This window comes from Psittacula echo (assembly GCF_963264785.1).
Source record: "Psittacula echo genome assembly, chromosome: 5".
NCBI classification, from domain to species: Eukaryota; Metazoa; Chordata; class Aves; order Psittaciformes; family Psittacidae; genus Psittacula; species Psittacula echo.
The window spans coordinates 56,384,478-56,398,632 of NC_137739.1; positions in this window are offsets into that span (position 1 = coordinate 56,384,478).

Sequence of the window (14,155 nt, forward strand, 5' to 3'; positions counted from 1 at the left end):
TCATTGCCATTACCAATGTCAAGACATTTATATAAAATTTTTATCTCATATCAAAAAAGCAAATGCAAACTGGCTCCTGGATTGATGCCCTCTGGAACAAGATATTTCCTGAGGGAAATAATGATTGGAGGAGGTTACTGGCCTGGGGCAAAACTTCCAGTGTTCAGATTTCCCAGCCAGTCATCAGCTTCCTTTTGTTTTGATCAGTATTTGTCAGTTCTTACTCTGCATATTCTCTTTATGTCTTCGGTACATTTTTTTCTTGATAGAGTGCATTTGCTGCACATTTTAGCATCAGTTAGGAGGAAAGACATGTTCTGAAGCTTATAATATTTTATCTTAGGCTGTACTATTAATTATATGGATTTTTAAGTTTGTTATTGTTGCTTGTCCTAAGGGGTGGTATTACTCATATTTTAATCTGCATTGCAATAATGTCCAAAGTCTGAATTAAGCTATCTCTTGCATTCTACAAAGATGATAGGAAACACCTACAGCCTCTTCTTACTTATGACAGCTAAGGAGAACATTTATTCTCAAGACAGTATTTGTAAATATGACTAAATTTAAAGCACAGATAAAGGTCCGCTGTGAACACGGATAGTCTTATCTACTCAAAAAAAATTGTTCTTCAGAGGTTTGGACTTAAATGGTTAAATAAATGTCAGTTATTTGTGGAAAGTTATTGAAAGCCACTTCTCTGGGAAATGACAAATATTTATTTAAAGAATTTTTGAGCATTGGTTGGTCTCCATTATCAGTTTCACTACGTGTTCCTTTTCTAAAAGTCATTGAATGTATTTTCAATTATTACAAAGTTCTTGGAAGCAAAAGTTTTCCAAAGCAATATTAAAAGAACCCAAACAAACCTAAGGTAGTGTATTAACTAAAAGGCTACTGAGTAACATCTTTTTACATTGACATATATTCTCGGGCACCTGAACACCTGAATTTGAATTTTTTGTGTCATTTCTCAACTTCACATACAGCAAGTAGAAGAATCTTATTTTTAAATATTAAATACTTTGCATTATATTAAGACTAGTATTTTCATTAACTGACAGAATTCTGCCAACATTAGCAAGAAAATGAGACAAAGCTGTACAGTCAAAGACTGGTCTTTTGCAGTGTAGGCACTGGGAACATCTGCCCTCTGATTTGCTTTTTGCCTAATTGGTAGGGTTGACTGTCGGATTCAGCACACAAAATGTAGCTGTCCAGTCATGATTATGTTAATTTCATATATAATGGGCCTTATGTACCATAACTTTACATCTTTAAATTCCAACTCTCTTCACCTCAGTTGCATTGCTGTAATGCAGACTAGCTTTTCAACAGTCATGCTCAATATGCCTATAAAATCCTGTCCTTAAAAAAACAGGGAGCAAAAATTATAGGTAGAATTTCTACACATAATTGAATTTCTTAGTAAAACTCTCATTGGCTGCAACCAGGTAAGGATTTTATCCCATGTTTTTCCTGTAAGTATTGAGTATGTGCAGCATAGTCTGACCACTATTAAAAATAGTATTGTTCTTGAGACATATTCTTGTTTTCATGATACCAAACAATCCTAGTCAATGAGTTACTCTGCTAACAGTTTTTCATCTTGGAAAGGCCACTGAATAATTTGTTTTCAAGGCACATTAACAGTTTGTAAAAGGCTGACGTGAAAATGTCAGCTTCATTGTGGTATCTGTCAAGAAGTGTAGAACAGTTCAAAAAATAGTTTTCTCAGTTGTTAAACTTAGTTTTTAAGTTTAGTTTTATATAATTTGTAAATGTGGTTCTTTCTTTGAGAATAAAAATATGTCAGTTTCCTAAGAAGTTAATTAAAACTACATAGGCAAACCATTGTGTTCACTAACAGATGCAGTGTTGAATAAAAATGACTGTTATGAAGTCCTTCAAAATGAAATATATTCTCAGATATGTTGTAGCATTCATATTTTAGAAATAGAGAAAGATTTACTGATGAGTTAGAAGGGAAAAGGTGAGCCCAAATAATGAAGTACAAATTAATCAGAATTTATTTATTTTTTACTTGTGCATTTATGAGAGCCAAGCTAATGTGAGTTAGCTTTCTTTCACATTCTGACAGAAGAAATTCATATTAACCTTTCAGGGATTAATAAATCCCACTGAAGTTCTCACTTAACTTCTGGATTGATTAATTCATTCTATGATTATAGGCAGAGACAAGGTGTCTAAATTCAGTTTTTCTTTAGACGTTGAATTTCAGCTAAAATAAAGAACAATAACACTTTGTAAGACTATTCAGTTGAATATTTGTCTTTTCCAGAAAAAAAAAAAAAAAAAAAGGTACATTTCATTTCAATGTATTAAAGCACAATTTTTATAAAAGGATAGGGAGTACTGACACGCTTTATTTTTTTTAATGTATAAAAGAACAGGAATGTTGACTCCTTAACAATTCAATTCTGTCATGGTACAAGAGTAGACACTGACAGCGGTGAAGGTGCTGACTTCCCTAAGTTCTTTCTGATCTTCTCTGTCCTCTAAAAATGCTGCATACGAAAACTCACCTTTAATCAATTGATGAGCAGACTGATTTGTTCCTAGTCCTGCCCATACATGAAATGATCTTTACAGAGAGTGGCAATTCAATAACTGGGTTAATTTCATCATTATCTCCTCCAAGTAGGGTGACACAATATCGCAGTTTTAAGGAGGAAACAAATCATGTGAAAAAAATACAGCTAGGACTGTAGAGTAAAATGTACTAGTGACCAACAATTTAAATAGTGCCAGTGCATCCTTTGCAAAACTGGTGTCTTATTCATTCCTTGAAATCTTGCCCGAGTCAATAGTTACTGAAAATAAATGCCTGAAGCATGTAGCGATGAAAATGCCTCACCATGTCTCATTTTCCCACTTAAGTTATGCATAGACATGCCTCCAAAGAAATGCATGGAATTGCACTGTATGATGCTGTGACAAAGAATCATAACACCTCTCCCACCTTTTTTTTTTTTTTTTTTTTTTAATTTGAAAAAATCTTTAATGTTTCTTTTCTGTGTCATTCTGAACTTCAAAATTGTTATTCCTCTACAATAAATCTTGTTGCTCGTGCAAGAAACGCATGTGCTGGCTTGCATTACAATAGGGCAATGTGAGAAGCTCCTTCCCTGCTGTTTCCATGCACACAACCACCTTACCTTTTGAAAAATTCTTTGATTGTGGATCAAAATAGAATGGTTTTGTGAGGTCATTTCACTGTCTGTGTCTGGAGAGACAGAGGAGAGAAGGAGATGGATTTCTTCTCTCTCATGGGATGTTCAGTTGCCCACAGACAGGACAGGCTAGCCTTCAAAGGTTTACAGAAATTGATATTTTGTTTCTCACCTACTAAACAAAGTGTGGGAAAGGGAAAAGAGAAGGGAAGGAACTAGAGTTAGGAGTGAGCTGGAAGCTGGGAAGCTGCCCAGTGTCCTTTTCAAAGTTCTTTCTGCCGTGGATACACTGTGTTTGGTCCTGAAGTCATAACCTAGGTCTACATTAGAAAAAAGTCTTCACTTAAAAGCTGGTTACTTTTTGCTGTACAGTCTTTAATCTAAAAATATACTGCAGTAAATGCTTTTGCTTTAAAAAGGAACAAAGTTCATAATAAAACTGTAATGAATTATATTTAACTTACTGTTATCTAATGTTGGATTATATTGGCATAAAATCAGCTGAAGGAACTCACAAGCCTTTCTGCTATATTGTATTATAGGGCAACCTAATATATTCTTTAATTACAAAGTTAGTGAGCGTGGCCGTTAGGGTAAGAGGAAGCCTTGGAACACAGTCTCCACCTCTTGCTCACTGCTAGGTTTAATTCCTGCTACACGCAGGATTTAAGTATATTGGTTGTGCATGTAATAAAAGCAGAGACAAAATTTTGGTTTTGAATCCATGCCTAAATAATAAAATTTACTTTTCTTCCTGCCAATAAGGTGAGTTTGGCCTAACCCTGTCTGTAGTCAACACTGAAAGTTTTGGATTACAATAAGCTTTCCAAACTCTATTTCTTAAATCTGTTTTTGCTCTAATCACTTGCCTTGTTACATATAATACTTACGCTTCTATTTTCCTGGGCAGTCTTGCTGAAAAGATGAGTTAATGCCCACAGTCCTCCTTCCCACTGATTACCTCTGTTGCTTCATCTTCTTTACAGGTCCCAGGACCTGTCATTGGTGCATTGTAGAGCTGAACTCAGCTAAGAACCAACCAACCTGCAATACTCCATGCTGTTCCTGAAGCAGAGATGTGTGCTAAATATTCTTTCTGTTAAATGAGAAGAGCGTTGTGGAGTTAGAAAGCTTCAAAATTCCTATTGCCCAAGGGAAAATGATTAATAACTCATTCTGCTGATATGATACGGTTGAGCCTTTCTACCCCCAAACTGTAATTATGCGTTCCCATGGATTCCCTTTTGCCATCTCTGACATTTCCCTAGCCAAGCTATGAACTGATTCAGGAACCTACAATGACAGAAAATTAAAGCAGAAAAACGAAAAGAGTTTTCTTCTGGTTTGACTCCATAGACAATCTCATTGTGGGGCTGGGTAAGTGACGCTGTTGGCTTAAAAGAGGGGTAAGGACAGTTCATTGGGAGCAGGGAGTGAGGGGAATAGGACATCCTTTTGATGGTAGGTGATTGTTACATCAATTTAGCTGCATTGTCCAGCTGCACCTTTGTCGGTTTTTTCTGGGACTGAGAATACAAGAAGTAGGGGACTGCTTGGCAAGCTGTGCATATGCTGAACTAGTAAACTGAAAAGAAAGGCAGCAGAGAAGTTGAAGATGCAGATGTAAATGTAATACTACGGGGGGGACAAGTATTCTCAGGCACAGGTATGATAGGAGAGGAAAAATTTGAAGTCATGAGCAAGACAAAAAAAAATCAGGTAAGACCCAAAATGGCTTTTTTTCCTTACTGTGTTTGAAGAAATAGAAGCTGGCATGTTTCCTCCATAAATAAACATCCTTCTCTCAAAGAATATCTTGTATCATTCATTTCCTCTAATGTAAACACTCTCAAGTTCTGGCTAACTGCTTAAACCAAAGTGTTTATAAAGTTATTGTCATAATCTGGAAAAATTAGGCTGTGTTGGTTATGTACTTTCTTAGTGCTGTTATAGAGTAGAAAAAGGTTTATTTTACAGACAGTCTGTCTCTAGCAAGGAAAGCTTGATGCAGAAGAACGGTACTGCAACTCAGTGGTAAGTACTTACTGTTACTAAGGGAGACTTTATCATTATAGGAATTATAAATCATGTTGAGCAAAAGCAGCAGTAATTATAGTTTCATTTGTGGGAATCAAGACATACAGTTATGAAGAAAAATGAAAGAGAGGGATTGGGTAGCTCATAATGGTTGACAACAAATTCATGATATATGTACATAAAAAATGGTTGCCATACCTCAATGTCACTGTAGCCATCACATACCAAGCCAGAACTAAAGATACAGGTAAACATAGCATCTGCCTGGCTGTGCACAGCTGTAAAGAGCTATCAAAACCCAGCTGCAGCTTAGTGTCTCTCTCTGAAATCTTTCAGGAAGCAATTGCTAAATGCCTGTATTGACATCCCTTTTGACAATTGCCTAATCTCTTACAAGTTGTTGGTAAATGCTGCTTTATATCATCTTGTCACAGGCTGTCAGGGGGGGAAGAGAGCATATTTTTCTAAGTCTAGTTCAGGTATAGTTTTTCCTCAAAGCCTCCTGTGCTGATTTGCTCCTCTCTCTTAGGTTACAAAACCACCACCAATGGGGAGACCTTGCTAATGTTTCAAATTGATATAACCTTGTCTAAATAAATCTATCCTACAAAATTTTCACTTGATCCCATACTTGCTATTAGACATCAACATGAATTTTAATGGTCATTTAGATACTCACCTTCCTTCTTTAATTTTCAATACAGATATTGGAAGTCACAAAATACAGATTTATGTCTAAGACCTTGAATGAGCCAAAAGGGTGTTTGAATTTGGATTATGTTCCATTTTAGATTGGTAGGTCCAGACAAGTTGCTGAGTGAAATTCTGAATTTCTAATCATTTAAATTTAAAGTTCTTCATATCCAGGGTTGTTTTTAATATCTGCATGTTGCCTAACTCTCTTGTGTACACAGTAGCTTCTTACCTTATCCTCTTTTGCCTAAATAACATCGCCCTCTTATCAATAGGTACCAGAAAACTTTTTGTGACAGCCTCACTTGTTACATAATATAACCAAATTAGAAGTTTTTCACAACTGTACTTTGCTTCATTATACTTATCTCTTCACTGTTTCAGACCTGAAAAGCGGTTCTGTGTACCAGGAAATGTCTGTCTTTTCTTCATTGTGCCAATCTAATATCACTGTTCCTTAAAAAAAATCTCATCTTACTTACATATATAGGCATAGTCCAGTACTTAAAAGCAAATAACAGTTTAGGATATGCCTTATCATATTTGTCAGAAAGCTTTGTGGGTTTTTTTGTTTGGTTGGTTGGGGTATTTTTTTCCTCAGCTGTCCTGCCTTGCTAATTTCTCATCCACTGCAGGAATAAAATATGGGGTTACTTATCATGTTCCAGTCTGTGCTGTTTCTAACATGCACTAAAACTTCAAAATCCCGCTAGCTTTATCTTTTCAGTGGGATTCTGGGGAAATAAAACTCAAAAAAACCACCAACTCCAAACCTCAGAACCAAACCTTTCCTTTAATATTCGTAGAAAGACTAGTTTACAAAGTGACAAAGCATTCTGAGGAAAAAATATGCTCATAATATTAGCTAATAATTAAATAACTCTGGCACACTGCACATGTTGTACCAAAAGTTGGTGGTAGAAATGGTCCCTTTGATCTCAGCATTGAACGAATGGGAGTGCTGGTGATGTTTATGATCTTCCCAGCTCTTAGAGCACAGCATAAGCACAAACAAGATATTGATATTTTTATTGTTGTGGGTATTCAGAATTTCTGATTCTTTTGCATTGGCAGAGCTTTGTAAAAATGGCAGGACTGTAGATGTATACGTACCTCTGGAGACTACCTGGAGCCAGCAGTTCATTTGCTTCTACTGGTACTCTACATTTTAACACAATAATCAGATTCAGCTCTAATTCAGACATGCTGACAGACATGGGAGTGGCTGGAGTCAGAAACAAAAACGTGTCCTCTGCACCCTTGTAGCTAATCCAGTCAGTGTTTGGATTTTTAAAAGCTTTAAAACCAAGTTGTTAATAACCCTTCTGGCCTGAAAATGTCATTTAAAGTCTTGGAAGGAGAACAGAGCAACTCCCCAAACCTCAAACATTATGAATCTGTTCTTATAAAATGCTTTTTCTCATGTGTCTGTCAGTTTGTTTGTTTTTAAGGTTTCTTAATGATACAGTACGCTGGAAAGTAACAGAATTAGTCAGGTTTTAGAAAGTGAGACCATTCATAAAATCCCTTTATAGGAAGCAAAAGTTTATAAGAAGTTGAACTCATTCAAGTCAAGTAGGAAACCGGTATTGTCCTTTTGATTCTTTGTAGTGTAATGTTCCTCACAAAGATCCAAACCAGAGTTCCAGCCCTTGCTTTCTTCAGTCTGTGAGACCACTGAGTGTAAAACCACATTACAACACAGACTTACATGCTTTATGAAGAGAATTTTTTAAATGCAGAGAGTGAAATTTACAGTTACTTAAAGCTTATCAGCGTATTTGCATATTTTGACAGGAAATTTCTTATGTGTTTCTCTGTTCAGTGTATAATACTATGAAGAGCAGGAGAAACCATACTGTTTTTAAAACACTGGCTGATATGTATTTTAGGTTTGAAAAAAACACAAGCTTTGAGGAAAGATAAGAAGGATACAGTAAAAGTTCTGTTGAGCTCTCTGAAATGATGTTGATGTTTGTTTTCTTCGCTTACAAAAGCTAAACCTGAGTCTTAGGAAAAGAAAATTTAATTGGGAAAATGCTAAAGCAAATTCAATTTTTTTATATAGTAATTGGTGCATTTATATCACAAGAAAGCAATTAGTCCTGGAACTGCTCTAATGCCATAAATTCTCTGTCTTAAGGGTCTAACACAAACATATACCCTTTCTGTAAAAAAAAAGATTAATCAAAACATCTTAGAGACCTTTTCTTAGGCAGAGGTGTTTAAATATAGTCCCTTTTTTGACTGGGAATCCTTCTTGATAGAAACCAGAGGATTATTTCTTTTGCAGATGTCTGAATGTAAGAATGTTTTTCAGCTTTTGATAAACCAGGGATAGAAGCAAGCGCCATAGCTCTGGGCACATTATCTTTCCCTGATGTGAAATGCTGTCAAAAAGAAATTGGGGATTATTTTTTTTATATTTATCCAGGATTTCTAGATGTGTAATTACCTCACAGTAGCTCTAGCCCAGATGCCACACTGGAAGACCTCAGATGTCTGCATAGATCGTTCATCTACCATCTTACTGGTATAAGGCAAACTTATGACAGAAAATAACTTTAGCATGTCCCCAAAACATTGAATTTACAGGACAAGCAGACTTCATCAAAGTAGTGTAAGCACAGTGGGTCTAAAATTTCCCTGCTGTAGGACATCTCACTTAGCTGGAATTCTGGTCCTTCCGTGAGTATTTTTAGGCTGAACTGGGCTTTCTCATAATTATGGGCTTGTTTTATTCTGTGTAATTCTGAAGATTGTGTTAAAAAAATAGAAAAAGGAAAAATCTTAGTAAAGGAAAAGGGACATAAAGAGGATACGTGGGGAGGAGCAAAGACAGATGGAGAAAGAAAAACAAATCAGGATGTATTTCAGCCTGATTACCAGATGAAGGTTGTCAGGGGTCTTCAGTAACTTGGATTAAATTTCTTAAGTCTTTGTGTGTCCAAAGACTATACAGAGAAGGAAGAAACCATCTCAGTCTTCACCATACGATCCTCCAGGAATCTGTTTCAATTTCCAACATTTATCTCTCTCCTAATTTCAAAGCAAACAGAGAAATAAACAAACGAAAAAAGGTGGCTGGAATGACCTATCCTGTCATCCTTTTAGTCTCCATTTTAGCCTAATTTCTGCTCTATCCAATTTTATTCTCTTGATTTGCAGTTCCACCACACTCTTTAAATGTCATCTTCAGATTGTTTTAAAAATACTGCTGAGCGAATGTCAGTCTTTTTGAAGTCTTCTCATCCATATAAATTAATAGGATATGCAGTAGTAAGTAATGAAAAAATATTGTCTTGCCTTCCAAAATGGAAAATATTTGGTGTAGCATTTTAGTCCTAAATTTTGTAGTACTATGCCAACATTTCCTAGACCTTAAAAAAGCTCTGGTAATAATCTTCAGCCTCAAGGATAGATCAAGGTTTGTGCTTATCTGGTCTGAACAAGCCATCCCATTTCCATTTGGTATCCATGAAGTCTTAAAAACAAAACAGAGTATTCAGGAAAAAAATAAACCAATAGCCAATTGTATATTTCTGAATGCTACTTAACCATTTTTCTTTCTTACAACTGGGCAATATTTTGACCTGTTCAAAGTTGGTACTTTTGTGCAAAGTCAAGATATTTTGTTGTCTGGGTTATAAGTTCACCAGAAGAACAAATTGGAAGATAATAAATCTGAACTTCTTATCTCTTGCTTTTATATGTTCAATTAAAAAAAAAAAAAATCCCTTGTGACTGAAAAGAGAAATCACAGAATCACAAAATAGTTAGGGTTGGAAGGGACTTATGGAGATCATCTAGTCCAACTCGCCTGTCAAGGCAAGTCCACATCTGACTGGAGCAGCTCTGATTAAAAGTATAAACTGTAACTATTATTTAGGAATAGCAAATGACCTGGGAAATCTCTGCGCTAGATTTCATATAATTTTCTTTTTTCCATTTTAGTCATAGAATCATAGAATCATAGAATAGTTAGGGTTTGAAAGGAACTAAAAATCATCTAGTTCCGTTCCCCGTGCCATGGGCAGGGATGCCTCACACCAAACCATGTCACCCAAGGCTCTGTCCATCCTGGCCTTGAACACTGCCAGGAGTGGAACATTCACAGCTTCCCTGGGCAACCCATTCCAGTGCCTCACCACCCTCACAGTAAAAAACTTATTCCTTATATCTGACCTGAACCACCACCCTCACAGTAAAGAACTTCTTCCTTATATCTGACCCGAACTTCCCCTGTTAAAGTTTTAACCCATTACCCCTTGTCCTGTTGCTACAGTCCCTAATGAAGAGTCCATCCCCAGCATCCTTGTAGGCCCCCTTCAGATACTGGAAGGCTGCTATGAGGTCTCCACGCAGCCTTCTCTTCTCCAGGCTGAACAGCCCCAACTTTCTCAGCCTGTCTTCATGCAGGAGGTGCTCCACCCCGTGATCACCCTCGTGGCCCTCCTCTGGACTTGTTCCAACAGTTCCATGTCCTTTTTATGTTGAGGACACCAGAACTGCACACAATACTCCAAGTGAGGCGAACCCTGAAGGATGCCACTTGTTACTGGCCTCCAGCCGAACACTGAGCCACAATTCTTTGCGTGCGGCCATGCAGCCAGTTCTTTATCCACCGAGTGGTCCACCTATCAAATTGATGTCTCTCCAATGTCAAACGCTTTGCACAAGTCCAGGTAGATGACATCAACTGCTCTGCCCCTGTCCATCAGTTCCGTAGCCCCATCATAGAAGGCCACCACATTGGTCAGGCAGGATTTCCCCTTAGTGAAGCCATGCTGGCTGTCACCAAGCACCTCCTTGTTTTTCATGTGCCTTAGCATGCCTTCCAGGAGAATCTGCTCCAAGAGCTTGCCAGGCACGGAAGTGAGACTGACTGGTCTGTAATTCCCCAGGTCATCCATTTTCCCCTTCTTGAAAATGGGGGTTATATTTCCCTTTTTCCAGTCATCGGGAACTTCACCTGACTGCCATGATTTTTCAAATATGATGGCCAATGGCTTAGCAGCTTCATTTGCCAGCTCCTTCAGGACCCGCGGATGGATTTCATCAGGTTCTATGGACTTGTGCACGTTCAGGTTCTTTAGATGGTCTCGAACCAGATCCTCTCGTACAGTGGGCCTAGGGTCTTCATTCTCACAGTCCCTGCATTCGCCTTCCAAGACTTGGGTGGTGCAGTCAGAGCCTTTGCCAGTGAAGACTGAGGCAAAGAAGTCATTAAGAACCTCAGCCTTCTCCAAATCCTGGGTAGCCAGTTCTCCTGATACATTCCGAAGGGGGCCTACGTTGTCCCTAGTCTGTCTTTTATTCGCTACGTACCTATAGAATCCCTTCCTGTTATCCTTAACATCCCTAGCCAAGTTCAATTCTAACTGGGCCTTAGCTTTCCTCACCTGGTCCCTAGCTTCCTGGACAACATCCCTGTGTTCTTCCTAGGCCGCCTGTCCTTGCTTCTACCTTTTATAAGCCTCTTTTTTCCTTTGAATTTTCCTGAGCAGCTCATCCATCCAAGGAGGTCTCCTGACCCTCCTGCTGCACTTCCTTCTAGTTGGGATGCAACACTCCTGAGCTTGTAGAAGGTGATCCTTGAATAACAACCAAGAGTTTTGGGCCCCCCTGTCCTTTAGGGCTATATCCCATGGAACCTTACTAAGCAGGCTCCTGAAGAGGCCAAAGTCTGCTCTCTTGTCGAGGGCAGTGAGCCTGTTGCACGCTCTTCTCACTGTCCTGAGGATCTCGAACTCGACCATTTCATGATTACTGCAACCAAGGCTGCCCTGGAGCGTCACATTTCCAACCAGCCTTTCCCTGATGGTGGGCACAAGGTCAAGCATGGCACCTCTCCTTGTTGGCTCCTCTATAACTTGCAGAAGGAAGGTGTCTTCTACACAAAAGAAGAACCTCATGGATTGCTAGTGCCAGACCATAGCATCCCTCCAACAGATATCAGGGTGGTTGAAGTCCCCCATGAGGACAAGGGCCTGTGAGCGTGAGGCCGTTCCTATCTGTCTTCAGCTATACAGCACTTCATCCACAGAGTCCTGTTGATCAGGCAATCTGTAACAGATCCCCACAGTAATGTCCCCCATTGCTGTTCTCCCTTTAACCCTGACCCACAAACTCTGTTAACTAATCACCTATCCCCAGACAGAGTTCCACCCTGACTTAAATAGAAACCCCCCCCCCGCCTGCCAGGCCTGTCTTTTCTAAAGAGCCTGTAACCTTCCATTCCAACACTCCAGTCATAGGAGCCATCCCACCATGTTTCTGTGATGCCTATTATATCATACCCCTGTAGACGTGCACACATTTCTAATTCCTCGTTTGTTCCCCATGCTATGGGTGTTTCCATAGAGGCATCTGAGGCTAGCTTCAAATGAAGCTGGCTCATTGGCTGGAGTGGCTGGAATATCTCTGCATCGCTCCGAGCATTTATTATAGATGCTGGCAACCGACCGGGTGTGTTGGGATGAAACAATGCCCCCCTCCCCCAACACATCTAGTTTAAAGCTTTCTTGATGAGCCTGGCAAGCCTCTTGCCACTTACAGTTGCACAGTAAGATTTAACCTCTGTCAGGTGGACTTGTACCTGATGTCTTCTTTTGTTCACATAAGGAACTGACTTATGTTGCACAGGGAGGAGGATGAGTTGTATGATTATGCTTTTTTTTCTAAATAAATGCTTTTTCATTTACTGAGTGAAATGATGGCCCTATTGACTGGGTTGTGCAACTCCGTCTCACCTCTTGTCTGACAAAGCTCATTGCCTGATTTCAAAATAAGTTCTTCATTCTGAGAAATACAGGGGTATATCCTGGCAGCCTTGAGCCTGCAGCTGACTCCCTTGGGATGGCAGGGGTAAGGGTTAGATTTAAGCCAGGTACTTGTTTCTTATTTCACAGTGATAATCATCAGCATCATGTTCTGTTTAGGGCTTTTGGAAAATAAACATTATTTTCCATTTTTAGTATGTTTCTCAGTTATCTGAAAATTTAAAATGTATCTACCTAGAAACTTTATATAATCTTGGTTAAAATCCAGTAACCATACAATTTGAAGCTTGATGAGGCTGTGTAATTGAATAACAGCAAAGCAGAAATTATGCAGCACAGAAAATTTTTGGATTCCAGCTTCATGAATGTTTTGTTTATTATACTGAAGACCAGGAGAAAAATTATATTTACAAATTAGGAAGCATAATTTAAAAATATTCATTTGACATCTGCTCTGCTAATCTTCCAAACACCGAGTCTCTAAAGTGTCTTGTGTGAATGCATTAAGCCATGTATTGGCCTTTCCTGGTTTGCATAAGCAATTGAAATTGAGCAATTTACGTCCACAATTAGACACTGGCAGATTGTTTCTACAAACTGAAATACATTTTGACTAGTTATGTCAGAATAAAACTTTGTGGCGAATTGCACATTTCAGCCTGTCAAAATTGATAGGGTTTCTAGGGTGTACAATTAGGCCAAAGAAAGCAGAAAATAGTGCATAAATTACTATACCTGAAATGTGTTTCTGCTGCAGCAGTGTTTTCTAATACTAGGATTAACTACATCAAAAACTTACATGGGAATTCACCTTTAACTAATAGTAATAATATGGTGTACTACATGACACTGATTATTCAATTACTTCAAAGTGCTGTACTGATGCCAGATCAGATTCTGGTCTGTCTGTGTTCAGGCATGAACAGTATCAAGACTATTAATAGGATGTAATAAAGAAACTAAAATGTCATTTCTGTATTTCATCTAGTTTTAATTTCAGATTTTGAATTTTTTCTTTCTCCTCTCTTCCTCTGATTCCAGTCATCTAGCATTTTTGGTTTAAGCTGAAGTCTCAACTTTTAGGGTCATATGAAATAACAAGAAGTTTATTACACCACCATTGATTTGCATCAGTGTTCCAGTACTAGCAGACAGACAAAAGCAGAGGCTATGCATATGGGTTCACATGAGCAGAAATGAATACTCTTTTTATTAAATTGAATAAAATATTAATCCATGGCAGACAAATCATGATGGAGTTACTGTGATATCATATAGACTATAGTCAATAGAAATGGAGACAAAATATGTCTAGTCAAATATTAATGAATTTGGAATAACATATGACATTTAGAAAGCAAAAGGATTTTTCCTGTAAGTATTTTCTTAAATAAGATTTACATGTTACCAGTAATTAGACATTATGCTTTTCCCCTGCACTGTTGTGTC